Genomic DNA, 16,383 nt, shown 5'->3' with positions numbered 1-16,383 from the left:
ATTTTTTTTTTCAATGTTTATTTATTTTTGGGACAGAGAGAGACAGAGCATGAATGGGGGAGGGGCAGAGAGAGAGGGAGACACAGAATCGGAAACAGGCTCCAGGCTCTGAGCCATCAGCCCAGAGCCTGACGCGGGGCTCGAACTCCCGGACCGCGAGATCGTGACCTGGCTGAAGTCGGACGCTTAACCGACTGCGCCACCCAGACACCCCTGGTAGGTCTTATTTAATTCTTGGTTTCATCTTATGCAAGTAATTAAAATGGTGGTTTCCTTGTGTGACAGTGATGCGGGGAGGGGGTTACAAAAAAGAGAGATGGGAAAAGAGGAAGACAGAGGAAGGAGTAGCTAACAGCTAAGTAATAGCTAAGGGTTTTTATGTATATTAATTCATTTTCAAAGGCAATGACTACTCTTTTTTTTGAAAACATTGGAAGTTATACTTGCATAAAGGATTTTTTTTTTTTTACATTTCTAGTTCAGATTTTGAATCTTGGTGACAGAAAATAACTCTAATGGAAAAATAACAAAGTCCAAAGAAGACTCTAGTTTGTTCAGGGAAAATAAAGAGTTGGTTTCAAACATCTTGAGACTGAGGGCAATAACAAGACATCCAAGTTAGGAATGCTACTTCAACAGCTGTATGCAAAGGAGAGCATCCTGTCCATAATATGATTCCACAAGGTCTCTACTTATAGTGAAAATGGGTACACTTGAGTGCAGGTGACTCAACATTTTAAACAAAGGATTCAAATGGAGATTCCCTTTAATGATATGAGGTCATTCAACAATCAAGTTATTACAGTTAATTCCCCATGCTCCAATTCCATGATCACCAAGCCACCTGCTGATAATAACTTGCTTTCCCACAGAAGTCTGCCTACAGGGAAAGAGTACACTAGTCATGCATGCTGAAATGAACATTCTGGTCCTCCTGACAGTTATACTACACGTTCTCAATTGTCATTCTTATTTTATATTACCAGTCTCCTGAGCTAGTATTAGTGTAACTCAGAAAGATAAATCTGGTTTTGGTATGCTGTTCAATTGTGGTCAAAAACCTACAGGACAAACAACTCGTTCTGAATGCAATAAACTCATCAAGAGGCCTCCAAGGGAATAGCCAGACCACTGACCTGCTTAAGGGGCAGCAGGATGTGGTGGTTGGAAGCTTGTCCTTTGGAGTCAAACAGGCTAACCTTGGATCCCTGCTTTTTCCACTAACTCATTACAGAATGCAGGGCAAATATACTCTGTAAGCCTCAGAACCTACTGGTTGGACTGTTGGGAATGGGGGCACATGATGAAAAGGCTCATTAGTTATTAGTTATCTTGAAGGCACCCTCTGAACTTTCTCTGTCAAAGTATCTACATAAACATTAGGATTAAATGAGTACAGTGAGTCTAACTTCCTTCAGGACATTCTACAATAGAACAAAGCAGATAAGTGTGAATGGATAAGAAATCTTTAAAGAAAAGATGTGTTTGTGGTGGGAGGGAACAGCCCTGTGAATAAACTGAGGGGAGGGAAAACAGTGGGAAGAGAAAGATTGAAAACTCGAGATAGAGGGGTACCTGGGTGGCTCAGTCGGTTAAACATCCAACTTTGGCTCAGGTCATGTGAGATGGAGCCCGCCATCAGGCTCCGTGCTGACAGCACAGAGCCTGCTTAGGATTCTCTCTCTCCCTCTCTCTCTGCCCTTCCCCCACTTGTTCTTTCTCTCTCTCCCCCTCTCTTTCAAGAGAAAGAAAGAAAGAAAGAAAGAAAGAAAGAAAGAAAGAAAGAAAGAAAGAAAGAAAGAAAGAAAGAAAGAGAGAAAAGAGAATACAAGGTAGAATGACAGAAATGCAAAGGAATTAGAGGAGATAGAAAAATAAAGGCAAAAGAAAGGAGCCAAGGCAGTTGAGGAAAAGACAGGAGCACTGGAAACCAGGAGAACAAGATGGGGCAGATTCCTGGCAGCTTCTCCTTCCTCACCCAGAGCACTGCCGAGGTGAGCCCATCCCTGCCTGTCTTCATCTCAGGGTCTTGAGAGGAACCAGAGTGCCCCCCAGGGGAATCCTCTACCTCCTTTGAGCACAGTGGGTTCTCTCCAGTTCTCAGGACACGGAGCCAAGGGAGAAAGGACCCATACAGCTTCAACAAGCCCAATCCCAGACCTCACCCCTTGTGAGGACCTCCTGTCCTCTTCTCCCTCTATTCTCCATTCTCTTCTGGTGAGCTTTCCTTCTGCCCTCCCCAACTCTGCTTTCTCATCTTCTTTGGAAACACTGTACTATATGGAAGAGACTTTTAGGACAATAGGATTCCAATCCCAGCTCAGCTACTTTGTATCTAGTGTTACTTGACCAAGTCACTTCCCTTCCTAAGACTAAACCTTTGAATCTGTAAAATAGAGACAATAATGCCTTCCTCCTAGAGCTGTTGTGAGGTTAAATATATACGCATATATGGTTCACTCCATAAAACATGTTCCCTCCCCTCCTCCCATTTGTCTGTTCTTCTACTACTACCTCCCTTTTTCCCTCTTTCAGTCTCCCAGCTTCCCTTTCCTGTTTCCTTAGCTTTCCTTCAGGTTTTTCACTCAGTCACGTATTTCCCAACCCAATTCACCTGGTCTCTGAGGACTAACCCAACCAAGAGTGGAAGGGAGGGGGACTGGCCAGCACCAGGGTGGGCACAGGAAAACCTTGAAAAGCCCTCTTGCCTGAACAATAGTGGCATCTGAGGATGGGAAGATAGGAGGGCAGAATTAGGGCACTAGCCCTTTTCCTCCTCCTGCTGCCCTCCATCTTCTCTGGTCCTACCCTTTTCCCTTTCCTTTCTCTGCCTCCAGGTCCCCAAAGGCAAAAAAGCAAAGCCTCAGTGAATTCTCTCACCCCTGGACAAGGTGACTTTGGGGTCATATCTGCTGGCAACCCTGCCTACCAGCCCAAGAATATCCCCTGGGACCAGGCCCCTGAGGGATAAGGGAGGTGAGGCAGAAGCACAGGGAGAAGACTCAGGAAAGGGAAATCCTGGTGCAACAGGGAAATCCCAGCCTTGGGAGGGGACATCAGCCAAGGATAAGGAGTAAGACTGTGCTTCTTTCCTACATGGGTACAGCTTTGAGTGTGATAGTGGGTGGGAGGTGTAGATAATGTTTTGATCATATTTAGTGTCAGTGACAGCTGCCAACAGCCACAGTCACTTGCCAAGTGTCCACACTGGACAAAAGTGAACACAATTTAAGCCAGTGAGTGTGTGTGCATGCCTCTGTGTGTGTGTGTGTGTGTGTGTGTGTGTGTGTGTGTGTAAGTGATGGTTGTACAGCCAAATTTCTAAACTGCTTAGCAATTACATCTAATTACCATGGCCTAACAATAAATTATTCTTTCTTGTATAATGTAGATTAGATTTTGTTGTGAGTTGTCATGTCAACACTGCAGTCTGTTTATGTTCCATTAGGCATGCAGCTGTTCCCTGGCCACAAAATTCTGAAGCAGTGGGAATCCTGCTTCCCTTCCTCCTCTTGTTTATCCCCTGTTCATTTTTTCCCTTGCTCTCCTTGTATCCTTTTCACTTTCCTTTCTCCTTTCCTAGCCTGCTCTTGCTGCCTTCTCTAGTGCATTTCTGCCCTTCTCATGCTGCCTTTCTCTAACAAACATGCCTGCTTTGGCTTAGTCATCTTCCTTCCCCTCTCACTTCCCTTTCCTTCCACCAGTTTGCAAGTCAGACAGCCAGAGCCTGGTCCTGCCACCTTCAAAGCCTCCAGCAAGTTCCCTCTCTTCTAAGCCTGGTGTTCTCATCTGTAAACAGGGACAGTTAGAGTAACTCACTGGATCACTAGGCATGCCCGTAAAGAATTTAGCACAGTGCCTCCTGCTACAAAGTTAGTACTCAAGAGAGGGAAAGTTTTTTTTTTTCTTAACTGTATGTTTAACTCTCCACAAGTAGAAAACCTCCTATCAAATTTGAGAGTCATCCCTATGGGTATTCAATCACCAAACACTTATGGGTGCCTATTCTATGTCAAACCGGGGCTCAGTAGATGGAGGTAAGGATCATTAGTTCCTACCTCTATCCCTTCCAAAGCCTGTAGTCTGGGGAAGATGAAAACAGATACACAGACCATTAGAATGGCAAGTTCTGGGCTGTGATGGAAGAAAGGACTGAGCACCATGGAGGCAGAGGAAAGGGAGCCACCAAGCCTGTTTTGTGCAGTCAGCTAAGACCTCACAGAGAGTAATTCTGAGTTGAATCTTTTTGAAAAGGAAAGAGTTTGCTCAGCAAAATGAGGTAAAGAGGCCAAAGGAATAGCATGTGAAAAGATCCAGTACTGTGAAAGGGAAGAGAAGGTTGGGGAAGTAGTGACAGTCATGGCAATGAGATTTTAGGGTGATGGAGCTGGAAAGGTAGATTAGAGATGGATTCTGAAAGAAGTGATCACCTTCATCATTGCCATCATCATTACTATTCACTGGGTACTTGATCTTGTGCTAAGTACTTGCCATGTATCATCTCATTTTATCCTCACCAAAACTATATAGGTGGGGACTATCATCATCCCCATTTGATAGGTCAGGTGACACAGAACAGGGCTATGTTCAAGACCCATAGTTAATCCTGCAGGTAATGGGAAGGAAGAAGAGATTTTTAGAGAATGATACGGTTATAATCCGGGCTCCACTGTCCACTGTCATTACTCTCTTGGCTCTCCCTATGCAAGTGCATGCTGTCGGCACTTTTAGGAAGGTTATGCTCACAGCATGGCCTGGCATGGAGAGAGGTGGAGAAGCAGTAACAATAGGCAAGTGGAGTCAGATTCTAGAAATGTTTCTGCAGTTGAATTGACAGAGTTTATAAATGGCCCCTATGTTGGCATACAGGACAAAGAAGAACCTCAGATGACTTCTAGGGTTTTTGGCTCAGGACAATGAGGGGACAGAGGTGCCATTAGTACAGCAGGGAGAAGAGAAGGAAGAGAAAACAAAGGAGCAGGAATTGGGATGGGAGAATAATACATTCAGTTTGAACACATTAGGCTTGAAATTCCTCTTTATCTTTGAAAACATCCTCAGCACTAAAGACAAAAGACAGATTTGTAGACATGGAATCGTCAACATACATGAAAGCATTGAAGTCATGGGAAATGAATGATCTCACTCAGAACAAGAATAAAAAGAAGTGAGGAGAGGACAGAGGATGAGGATGAGTCAATACAAAGACAAGGACAGGTCCTAGGGAACACTCAACTTGAAAAGAAGAGTCATAGAAGGATATATCAAAATAAAATGCTCAGCCTTTCCTACTGTGGCATCTTCTCTGGGCATCCAGCACAGAGCCTGACATAGTGCAGGTGCTCGACAAGCTCGAGCTGACTAAAGGAAAGGAGAAAGGAAAGAAAGGGGAAAAAAATCTCCAAAAATGCAATGACCGATATATTTAGTATTTGCATTTACTATTTAATCAGAAATTACTATTTGAAAAATATTTAATATTGCTAAAAAGTCAAGTAAGTCTATAGGTATGTGGAACACTTGCAGGTTACTATTTTCTTTGACACCTTTTTTTTTAATGTTTATTTTTGAGAGAGACAGAGACAGGATGCAAGTGGGTTGGGGCAGAGAGGAAGTCAGAATTTGAAGCAGGCTCCAGGCTCTGAGCTGTCAGCACAGAGCCTGACATGGGGCTCGAACTCACGAGCTGTGAGATCATGACCTGAGCTGAAGTCGGACGCTCAATCGACTGAGCGACCCAGGGCCCCTCTTTGACACCTTTTTGTAAGAAATCCTGAAAACAAATACCAGCATCTAATTCTTGTACATGCAATGCAAGCATCTAGAATGCACCCATTAAGAAGTTTTATTTCTAGGAAAGCTACAATTATAATTTACTTTGAAACAAAAAGTGAAGTCTTTTCCGACTAAATGGAAATTTCCAATTTACCATGTAAAAACAAAATAGAATCCTCCTGTGCACAAAAAATCCCCCAGGGGCACAAAAATTACTTGATCCCTCATTTTTGAAGATGCATGCATGATGGAACAATATAAAAGCACAAGACAGATAAATATAGGTTTTTAAAAAATCACTCTGAATTTACATTTCAGTAAATGCAAAGACTAGCACAGAACAACACCTGAACAAAGGCGGCCATTCGTGAAGAGAGATGTTGTTAATTCCACATATGATCCTATATTTCTTCATTTCCTTTCTAATAAGCCTTCAGCCCCCAATTATTGTTTCTCACCAGTTTCCTTTGTTTTCAAAACAGCAAATTATTAACCAGGGACCTGAGAAACTCTCACATCTGTCAACCAAACAGCTAGAAGTATCGATTTCTCAGTTCAGACAAATCTCAGCACTAAAAACATACCACTCCAGCCTCAGAGAGTATTTTAGTAAACTGTTCATGTTTAAAGCATGAATTGGTCATAGAATAAACAATACCTTGAATAGGGGAACTAGATACAAACCCCTTGAAAAAAATGAAACCAACTACTCCCAAAGGAAGTGACAAACACCCACAAGCCAAGAAGAAATGGACACTGATGCTACTCCCATTAGCCATTTAATAGGTGATGCTAACTGAATAAAAATTTGAAAAGGGAAATAAAGCAGACGTCCTATTTCTCACACCCAACTAGTTTCTAAAGTATTTTTAGTTAGAGAAAAATGAAGACTTTTGCTAAACCTCAACCACACCAGAAGATGAAAAGATCAAAAGAGCAACCTAGAAAACAGAAACAGAAAGCCCTAGTCAGCCCTGAGCTAACTCTCCTCTTGGCTTCACCAACCCTTGAATGCTCCCCACAAACTCACCTCAGCCTGGACCTAACCCTCTCTCCCAAAAGGGAGGGTGCAGGGAGATCAAACAGGTACCCATTCCATGACCATGCAATGAGAACAGTGAGAAAAGCAAAGCTATTCTGAAGGCTCTAGCAATTACACAGAAAACAAAGTGGGTCTCTAGAGGACATTCTTGAGAACCTGAGATCAACTCCCGGAAAAACACTCTTGACCACTTACCGCTACCGGAAGCTGCTAGATGGCAGATCAGAATCAGCATCTCATCTGAAGAAGGCAGCGTTGGAGGAAAGCAGCTTCACTACCAGTGAGGAATTGGGGGAGAAAAAACACTCCTTGGAAAAATACCAAAAGCCCAGAAGAGCCTCTCCTTCCAGAGTTGCCTGCTACTGCTGCCAGGGCAGAACTGGTTAATCTTGAAGAAACAAAAGGAAGCTCCCTAGAGGCTGACTTCAGCAGGATGGCTTCCTCTGTGGGAACCCAGTGTTCAGTTGGATGGAAGCGGACAAGGGAAGAAGTCACAGTTATCACTTCTGCTTACCAAACTTGTATGAGCCCTCAAGTGAAGGAAATTAGCAAACATCTTTAGAGCTCCTACCTGTTTTTCCCAGAGATGAAGGAATTAGCATTTTTTAAAAAATCATTGCAAGGGGAGTTTCACTCTCACATGGATGAAAGGTAAGCACACTCAAGCAACATTTAATACAAAAAATGAAGACATTTCTTTCCAAACATCCTCAATTTCAACTCTGAGTAAAGCAAACAATTAACCCTGAGGATGCCAAAGAACAAATGCACATACGAAATGGAGTCAAACTTTTTAGTTTAGAATCCCTTTAAGGGGGCTCCTGTTTTTAAGATGGGATTAGATGAAAACAAAATACTTTGGTCTATTTTTAAAAGAAAGGATTATGTCTTAAGTGTGTCTCAAGCCATTTATGGGTTCTCTAGAAGTTGCATCAGATTTTCAGTTCAACACTGAAACCAAATATATTTTAATGTCTCTATAACCAGAGCAAGTTGATGCCCTGTACATATCAATCCACTCTCCTGGCCAATCCTGGTACTGAGCCCTCAGGCCTCCAGAGAGAGCCAGATCAGAGAAAAAGGAAGGACTGTTCCCTGCCAAGCCCTCCTCCCACCCCTAGTCACAAGAAACTGCAGATTTCTTGAAACAAGAGTGGTGGCTTTCTCCCTTGCATGATAAAAAGAACCAAGAACAGCCTATAAGAGGAAGTAATCATTTCTTCAAGATATTTAAAATGAAAGACTTTTTAAAAAATGTTTTGGGACACCTGGGTGGCTCAGTCAGTTGAGCGTCCAACTTCAGCTCAGGTCATGATCTCATGGTTTGTGGGTTCAAGCCCCGCCTTGGGCTCTCTGATGACAGCACAGAGCCCACTTTGGATCCTCTGACCCCTCCTGTCTCTCTGCCCTTCCCCCACCACTGTCTCAAAAATAAACATTTAAAAAATAAATAAAAAATAAAAAATGTTTTTAAGTGTAATTTCTATACCATTTTTTTAAGCTACTGTATTAGCAACTCCTATACCCTTGGCAACTCCCTTTGTTGAATAAGCTATAAAGAAATCAGCACCTTCTCCTACAATGTTGGTGGAGAAGTTGGTAAAATAATTTTAAAGGGAAACTAAGTAGTGTCTATCAAATACAGAAATGTGTATTTTTCCATCTCTTAGGAATTAAACTTACAGATGATCATAAACACATGTAAACAAGTGTGTAAAATGTTCATTATAGCACTATCTGTGATAGGAAAAAACTAAAAATGGCTTAAAAATAGAGGACTGGCCAAATAAGTGAAGGAACATCCATACAATGGAGTACTATGCAGCCATCAAGGGGGAGAAGAACTGGAGTGAACCATCAGATGGTCTGGGCTCAGGTCTGCCTCCACCAGCGACTAGCCAGGTGACTTTGAGCAAGTTCCCAAACCTCTCTTGGCCTTGGTCCCTCACCTGTAGTCAGGTGAAAATTATAGTACTTACTGTAGGGAATTGCTGTGACCAAGACAGTGCCTGAGGCACAGCAGATGCTCAATAAATATTAGTGAGTACCAGTTAAAGAGATAGACCTCTTTACACTGACGTGGAAAGATGTCCAAGAGACACAGTCAAGCGGAAAGAGCAAGTTGCAAGAGTATGCATGGGATAAAAATATTGGCTAAAATATTTTAAACTTGCTTGCTGTTTACTGCCTGTTTCTTCCCAATAAAATAGAAGCTCCTTGAGAGCAGGGACTTCCATTCACTGTTGTATACCCTATGCCCATAATAGGAATTCAATGAATATTTGTTGACCTAATAAATCAGGAAGGATAAACAAGAAGAAATATTTAATGGTAGTTACTTCTGAAAAATGGCATGGGGGTGGAGGGGCTGGTGGGTCCTGGTGGAACTATGTCATTGTTTCTTACAAAAGTACTGCTTACATTTTTTTAAATTCTTTTAAAGTTCATTTATTTATCTTGAGAGAGAGTGTGTGTGCATACAAGCAGGGGAAGGACAGAGAGAGAGGGAGAGACCTCTGAGCAGGCTCAGTGCTATCAGCATGGAGCCCAACGTGGGGCTCGATCCCATGAACTGTGATGATGGCCTGAGCCAAAATCAAGAGTTGAATGCTTAACTGAATGAGCCACCCAGGTACCCCAAAAGTACTGCTTACATTTTTTTACAAGGAGCTTGTATGCCCACCAATAAAAATGGAGCTCTTAGAAGACAGTGTTTTTGTTTACAGGGAGCATCTTAAGATATATGGTTGTTCCCCTAACAGCAGACCAATGAAGGAGCAAGGGATGATCCTCCCTATCACCTGATAAGTTAATGAGTCAAAAAGCAACTTAAAAAAGAAGGAAAGCACAGAACTCTCCTTTTCTTCTTGGCTTTCTGTTTATCTTTCCAAATTTAACCCTACAATCTCCAAACCAGATCCTCTGTCCTAATGTATCAGGACCCCTCTCCTTTACCTAAACATCAACTGCACATCCCCACCATGGCATCTCTGCCCAGACCACTCTCTCCTCCTGGGAAACCTTTCCCTTCATCTTCTCACTTCTAAACCTGTCCTTCAAGGACCATATCACATGCTCCACAGCCCTCCCCAGAGCATTTTCTGACTTTCCTAGCATCTCTGGTCCCTCCCTCTTGGACACTGCTAGAGACTAGGTTGGATATCATACACTGGCACTTATTCTGCAATGTGCTATCTCGTCTACCACCTTGAGGTGAGGAGTATAAGGACTGAGTCTTCAGTTTTGCAACCCTTCTCTCACCCTTCCCCTCCTCCCATCATTCACACATATGAACATGCACACAGGCACACAAACCTGCATTATAAAAAAGAGACTGCCACATTAAGGAGCTATGCGTTGCGATTTTGTTCCATTTGCCCAAGTTTCTGACACCAGCAAAAAAAAAAAAAAAAAAAAAAAATTCATGTGCCCTGTCATTGTCCCTGAAATTTCGAGACTAAGGATAGCTTTCTTTAGCTTCCTTGGTATATTCTTGTTAAATGCTTCTAAAAGCTCTAAATTGGCTTAAAATTCTCTAGTTCTTCATGTACTAACTAGTCAGAATTTATTTGGTCAAATTTTTTCCTAATTAACAACCCTTAATGAATGAGGAATCCTAACGGGAGAACAAAGTTGGGATAGAAAAAGGACTTACCATACCCACAGTAAGGCCAAAGAATGACTACTTCATGCTCATCTCATACACAGAGATTCTCATAATGCATACAGCATGAACAGAGGCAGGGGGATCCCCAGCAATGATTTCATATCATTTTGAAATGTTCATTCATTCATTTATTTTAAAACACAAGTATCTTGCCATTAAATACTCCCTTGCAGAACAATCTTTGGGTGCTTTAAAACTGATTTTACGGTGTCACAAAATTATGTGCCTAAAATCACAGAACATCAGATTTATTCGTCCCATTACTTTAAGTCCCAACGCTCTGGGGTGCCTGGGTGGCTCAGTCAAGCATCCCACTCTTGATTTCAGCTCAGGTCACATCATGGTTTGTGGGTCTGAGCCCTGTGTCAGGTTCTGTGCTGATGGTGCAGAGCCTGCTTGGGATTCACTCTCGCTCTTTCTCTCTCGCTCTCTCTCTGCCTTCTCGCTCGCTCTATCTGCCTTCTCTCTCTCCCTCTCTCTGCCTTCTCTCTCTCGCTCGCTCTATCTCTGCCTTCTCACTCTCGCTCGCTCTATCTCTGCCTTCTCACTCTCTCTCGCTCTCTCTGCCTTCTCTCTGCCTTCTCGCTCTTGCTCTGCCTTCTCGCTTGCTCTTGTTCTCTGACTTCTCGCTCTCTGCCTTCTCTCTCTCTCACTCTCTGCCTTCTCTCTCTCACACTCTCTGCCTTCTCTCTCTCTCATTCTCTGCCTTCTCTCACTCTCTGCCTTCTCGCTCGCTCGCTCTGCCCTCTCGCTCTCTCTCTCTGCCCTCTCGCTCACTCTCTCTCTGCCTTCTCGCTCTCGCTCGCTCTGCCTTCTCGCTCTCGCTCTCTCTGCCCTCTCGCTCTCGCTCGCTCTCTGGGCCCTCTCGCTCGCTCTCTCTCCCTCTCTCTGCCTTCTCTCTCTCCCTCTCTCTGCCTTCTCTCTCTCCCTCTGCCTTCTCGCTCTCGCTCTCTCTCTGCCTTCTCACTCTCGCTCGCTCTATCTCTGCCTTCTCGCTCTCACTCGCTCTATCTGCCTTCTCACTCTCGCTCGCTCTGCCTTCTCGCTCTCGCTCGCTCTGCCTTCTTGCTCTCTCTCTCTGCCCTCTCGCTCTCGCTCGCTCTCTGGGCCCTCTCGCTCGCTCTCTCTTGCTCTGCCCTCTTGCTCGCTCTCTCTCACTCACTCTTCCTTCTCGCTCTCTCTCACTCTCTCTGCCTTCTCGCTCTCTGCCTTCTCGCTCTCACTCGCTCTATTTCTGCCTTCTTCTCTCTCGCTGTCTCTGCCTTCTCGCTCTCTCGCTCTCTGCCTTCTCTCTCTCTGCCTTCTCACTCTCGCTCGCTCTATCTCTGCCTTCTCGCTCTCGCTCGCTCTCTCTCTGCCTTCTTGCTCTCTCTCTGCCTTCTCTCTCTCTCTGCCTTCTCTCTCCTCTCTCTGCCTTCTCTCTCCTCTCTCTGCCTTCTCTCTCCTCTCTCTGCCTTCTCTCTCCTCTCTCTGCCTTCTCGCTCTCTCTCTGCCTTCTCTCTCTCTCTGCCTTCTCTCTCTCTCTGCCTTCTCTCGCTCTCTCTCTGCCTTCTCTCTCTCTCTGCCTTCTCTCGCTCTCTCTCTGCCTTCTCTCTCTACCTTCTCTCTCCTCTCTCTGCCTTCTCGCTCTCTCTCTGCCTTCTCGCTCTCTCTCTGCCTTCTCGCTCTCTCTGCCTTCTCTCTCCTCTCTCTGCCTTCTCGCTCTCTCTCTGCCTTCTGTCTCTCTCTGCCTTCTCTCGCTCTCTCTCTGCCTTCTCGCTCTATCTCTCTGCCTTCTCACTCTCTCTCTCTCAAAATAAAAAAAAAAAAAAACAAAAAAACTTTTAAGTCCCAAAGCTCTTTATCCATCTCTGAAATCTAACATTATCGCAGATGCTGCTACTCCCCTGCCAGGCTGCCTTATCACCTACACATCCCCTTGACTATCTCCCTCACTTCATTCACATCTGGGCTCAAAGTCACAAATTCTGAAAGGCCTGCCTTGGTCAGCCTACGTAAAACCACCCACACACACGCCAGTCACTCTCGATCCCTTATCGTGCTTCATTTTTCTCCATAGGAAAAACACATAGCTATTATACTGTGTATTTCCTTGTTTACTGTCCGGTTTCCCCAACCAGAAAGTCAGCTGTAGAAGAACAGAGACTTTGTCTTTGACTTGATGTATACCCAGGGCCTAGAACAGCGTGCAGCAGGTGCTTGAGCAATGTTGAATAAACAAATGAATAGTAGTAGCATTGTTGTTTAGTTTCTGTAGCTTCCTAAATATGTATGCATCCTCCTCTAGAATTTGAGCTGCTTGATAACAGAGCTCTGAACTCATTCCCTGTTATCTACCAACAGTGCTCAGCAGATAGTAATTTATCAAATGAACTGAAGCTCAAGTTTAAAGTATAGTTCTCGGTATGACACTTTTTATTTCTACTAGATTTCCATGTATAATGGAACTTACAGTTTAATTTTTCTTAGCTCACCTCAATTTGTCAGTCCCCAAAGTAGTGCCAGTTGGTGGGCCTGATTTGAATAGAGCTTGTTACAGTGGTTAGCATCAGATTTCAGACTCCTTTGTAGCTACATCTAGAAGTATCAATTTCAGAGGAGGAAGAGGAGCCTAGGGGAAAACATGGAGGCCTGAAGCACACTGAAGATGAAGAAGCAATTGCTCACTCTTTAGGGCATGAACAGAGGAGAGAGACTTGCTCTGGATAATCTCAAAAGTGTCAGGAGAAATGAAGTTTAAAAGATCTGTTTTCCACTCCTAGATACATACCCAAAAGAAAAGAAGCCAGAGACTCAAACAGATACTTGTACACCAACATTCATAGCAGCATTATCCACAATAGCCAAAAGTGAAAACAACCCAAGTGTCCATCGATGGGTAAAGGAATAAACAAAATATGGTATGGAATACTACAGTCTTAAAAAGGAATCCAATTCTCATTCATGCTGCAACATAAATAAACTTTGAAAACATTATGCTAAGTGAAATAAGCGATACATAAAAGGAAAATATTGTAACAACTCCACTTGTAGGAGGTACCTAGCATAGGCAAAGAATAGAGGTTACTAGGGCTGGGAGGACGGTAAATGGGAAGACATTTACTAGGTAGAGTTTCAGATTGGGATCATGAAAAAATTCCAGAGATGGATGGTGGTGATGGTTACACAGCATTGTGAATGTACTTAATATCACTGAACTGTACACTTAAACATGGTTAAAATGGTAAATGCTATATATTACCACTAGATAATATTAGAGGACTAGAGCTTAATTTTTAATCTTCATTACAGAGCATATACATTGTCAAAACACCAGAAGTTGTTTTTTAAAAACCTTATTTTGCTTTAAAATCTTACCTTTTAGAAATGTCCCTGTCTATAATCTAGAGTTTCCAAAGATTTTTCTCAATGATCACCTCAATTTGTCCTCACAACAATCCAATGAATTATGTTAAAGGAATTTTGATTAAATACCTGAGCATTCAAGAGAAAAATTTTTCCTAATTTATTCACCCTCTTACCTTTCCTCCAACTTTGCACACCTTTCATCAAAATTAAGAGATGGAAATTTTTATACTTAAGAATACAAAGCCATGCAAATAGTCATGCTATCTTTTCTTAACAGAATAAATAGCATCATATGTCTGTCAAAACATCTAGCTCTACTGCCAAGATAGCTAAGAAAGCCAACAAATCACCATTTTACGTCAACAGATAAACCACCCATAGCAACTGGGATCAGGGCATCCAATATTTTCATTCGACAAGTGCAGATACTTTGCTAGGCACTTTGTGGGACACAGAAGGATAAACAAAATGTGGTTCCTAATCAGGAGACACTTACGTGCCAGCAGGAGTCAGACATGAAAATGAGGGGATTCTACAATCAAAGGGGAGAACAACAGGTCTCTGCTATTGAGAATGGGACCACCAGGAAGTAGATTGAACCACTTTGTGTCAATTCAATCTAATCCCAATGAAATGAACTAGTTAAGATTTAATCAATTCCCTGAAATATAGCCATTCCAAGAGTTTCAGGTTTGTTTGCTTGCTTGCTTGCTTTTAATGCCAGGAAAGGAAGGTTGAGCTAACTGAAATGTCAAACCAAGGCTTGGTGTCAACCTGAATGGCAGAGAAGTATCTCTGGCCTAAAATTATGATTTGGACATATACAATAAAAAAGAAAATAAAACTACAACCAAGTATTCCCTGATTCTGTAAATACTTTCTTGAGCAATCCAACTGCTACTAGCAGACTAGAAACCAACTTGAACATACTGAAGGAGCATCTCTTTGATAGAAGCCCTGGAGTGTATATTATAAATGGCATATAATTCTCTATGCCATAAGGCATGAGAATTGCAGGGGTATAAATCATATGATGTAAAAATTACTTAATTGCTTTAAACTTTAGCTTCCTGAGCAACCTAAGTATCCATCAATAGTTGAATGTATAAACGTGTGTGTGTGCGTGCACACCTGCACACAGTGGATTACTACTCAGCCATAAAAAGGAATGAAATCTTTCCATTTGCAACAACATGGATAGACCTAGAGGTTATTATAAGTTGGAGAAATACAAATACTGTATGATTTCAATTATATGTGGAATCTAAAAAACAAAAATGAACAGGCAAAACAAAACACAGATTCATAAATACAAAAAATAAGCTGGGAGTATGCACAAAAAAAGCAAAGGGGATTAAGAAGTACACTCTTCCAGATAGATAATAAATAAATCACAGAAATGTGATTTATTTATAAGAGACAGAATACAGTCAATAATAGTGTTACTACACTATTATATGGTAACAGATGATACTACACATCTGTAGTAACAGATGTTACTACACATTATATAGTAACAGATGATAACTTGACTTACTGTGGTAATCATTTAATATAATAAATGGAGAATCACTATGCTATACATCCAAAACTAATAGTATTATATGTCAACTACATTTCAATAAAAAAAAAACACAACTTTAGCTTCCTGGTTGTAAAACTGGAAAAATTAAAATCTGCTTCTCAAGCTATTTGTGAGGATTAAATGAGATATTCACTAAATGAATAATAAATTAATAAAAGAATGCATGTATATGTAAGTTACATGTGCAGTGATTTAACAACAATAAATAATACATAACCCAATGCCTGTCGTACAGTCATTGGTCAACAAAGGTCAATGTCCTCCCTGCTTTCTCCAGAATCTTCCCAAACGACTACCACATTTCTTTTATCAGAAAAGAAGGAAGACCTCCACATTCTGAGCTATTCCACCTCTCCAGTTCTTTCCATCCTGATACAACCATCTGCCTTCTCCTCTTGTCTCTGGGACAGTGGTCCCCAGGAATATCCTTTCTATACACCATAAAGCAGCACAAGAAATAGACAGTTTTAAAGGATGAAATCAATAAGGATAAGTGGCAGTTTTAGTATTTCCTTCCTCCAGCCCAGAGGATTATTTAAAAACCACTGTTCCAGGACAAGTTTCACCCAGTGACAGAAGACATTAAAAATGTTCCTGCCCACCATACCCTCCTCTCTTCAGTAATTGAAACCTACTCACTTTCCATTCAGAAACAGTTTCACCAAACCTTGAAATCATACATACCTTCTTGGTCCTTAGTATCTAAAAACAAAGTAGAATTTTCAACCTCTTATGGTTTTATGTACTCTATGGCACTTCCCATAGTGTGTTGGGCTGAATTTCATCAGGAAAAGGTAACTCAACTCCTCCTCCCCCCATCCTCCCCAACAATTACTTCCTCTTGGTTAGTTAACCTTTTGTGTAAGAAAGTAGGTTTCCTTACATTGGCCAACATAAACGACTGACCCATTGCTAGTGGTACCATTTCCTATGTGGGACTTTCCATCCTAGATGAAAAGACTCACC

General features: G+C 42.2%; 1 protein-coding gene across 4 annotated transcripts in view; it reads right to left on the bottom strand.

The window, feature by feature from the left end:
• ATP8B4 (ATPase phospholipid transporting 8B4 (putative)) overlaps nt 1-16,383 on the bottom strand; it is a 279,642-nt gene that overhangs the window by 248,388 nt on the left and 14,871 nt on the right. Inside the window, exon 1 of one of the 4 annotated variants that reach the window (XM_019832448.3) lies at nt 16,102-16,166. The exons of 1 other annotated variant lie outside the window; for it this stretch is intronic. The gene's annotated coding sequence lies outside the window, so the exon portion shown is untranslated. Of the gene's footprint in view, nt 1-6,805; nt 6,958-7,012; nt 7,345-16,101; nt 16,167-16,383 lie in introns of those variants that run through there. 2 more of the 4 variants (XM_019832446.3, XM_019832447.3) reach the window with 2 other exon arrangements.

This window comes from Felis catus, chromosome B3, assembly GCF_018350175.1.
Source record: "Felis catus isolate Fca126 chromosome B3, F.catus_Fca126_mat1.0, whole genome shotgun sequence".
NCBI lineage: Eukaryota > Metazoa > Chordata > Mammalia > Carnivora > Felidae > Felis > Felis catus.
The sequence above is the reverse complement of the archived record's forward strand: the minus strand, read 5'-3'. Positions and strand labels throughout refer to the sequence as shown.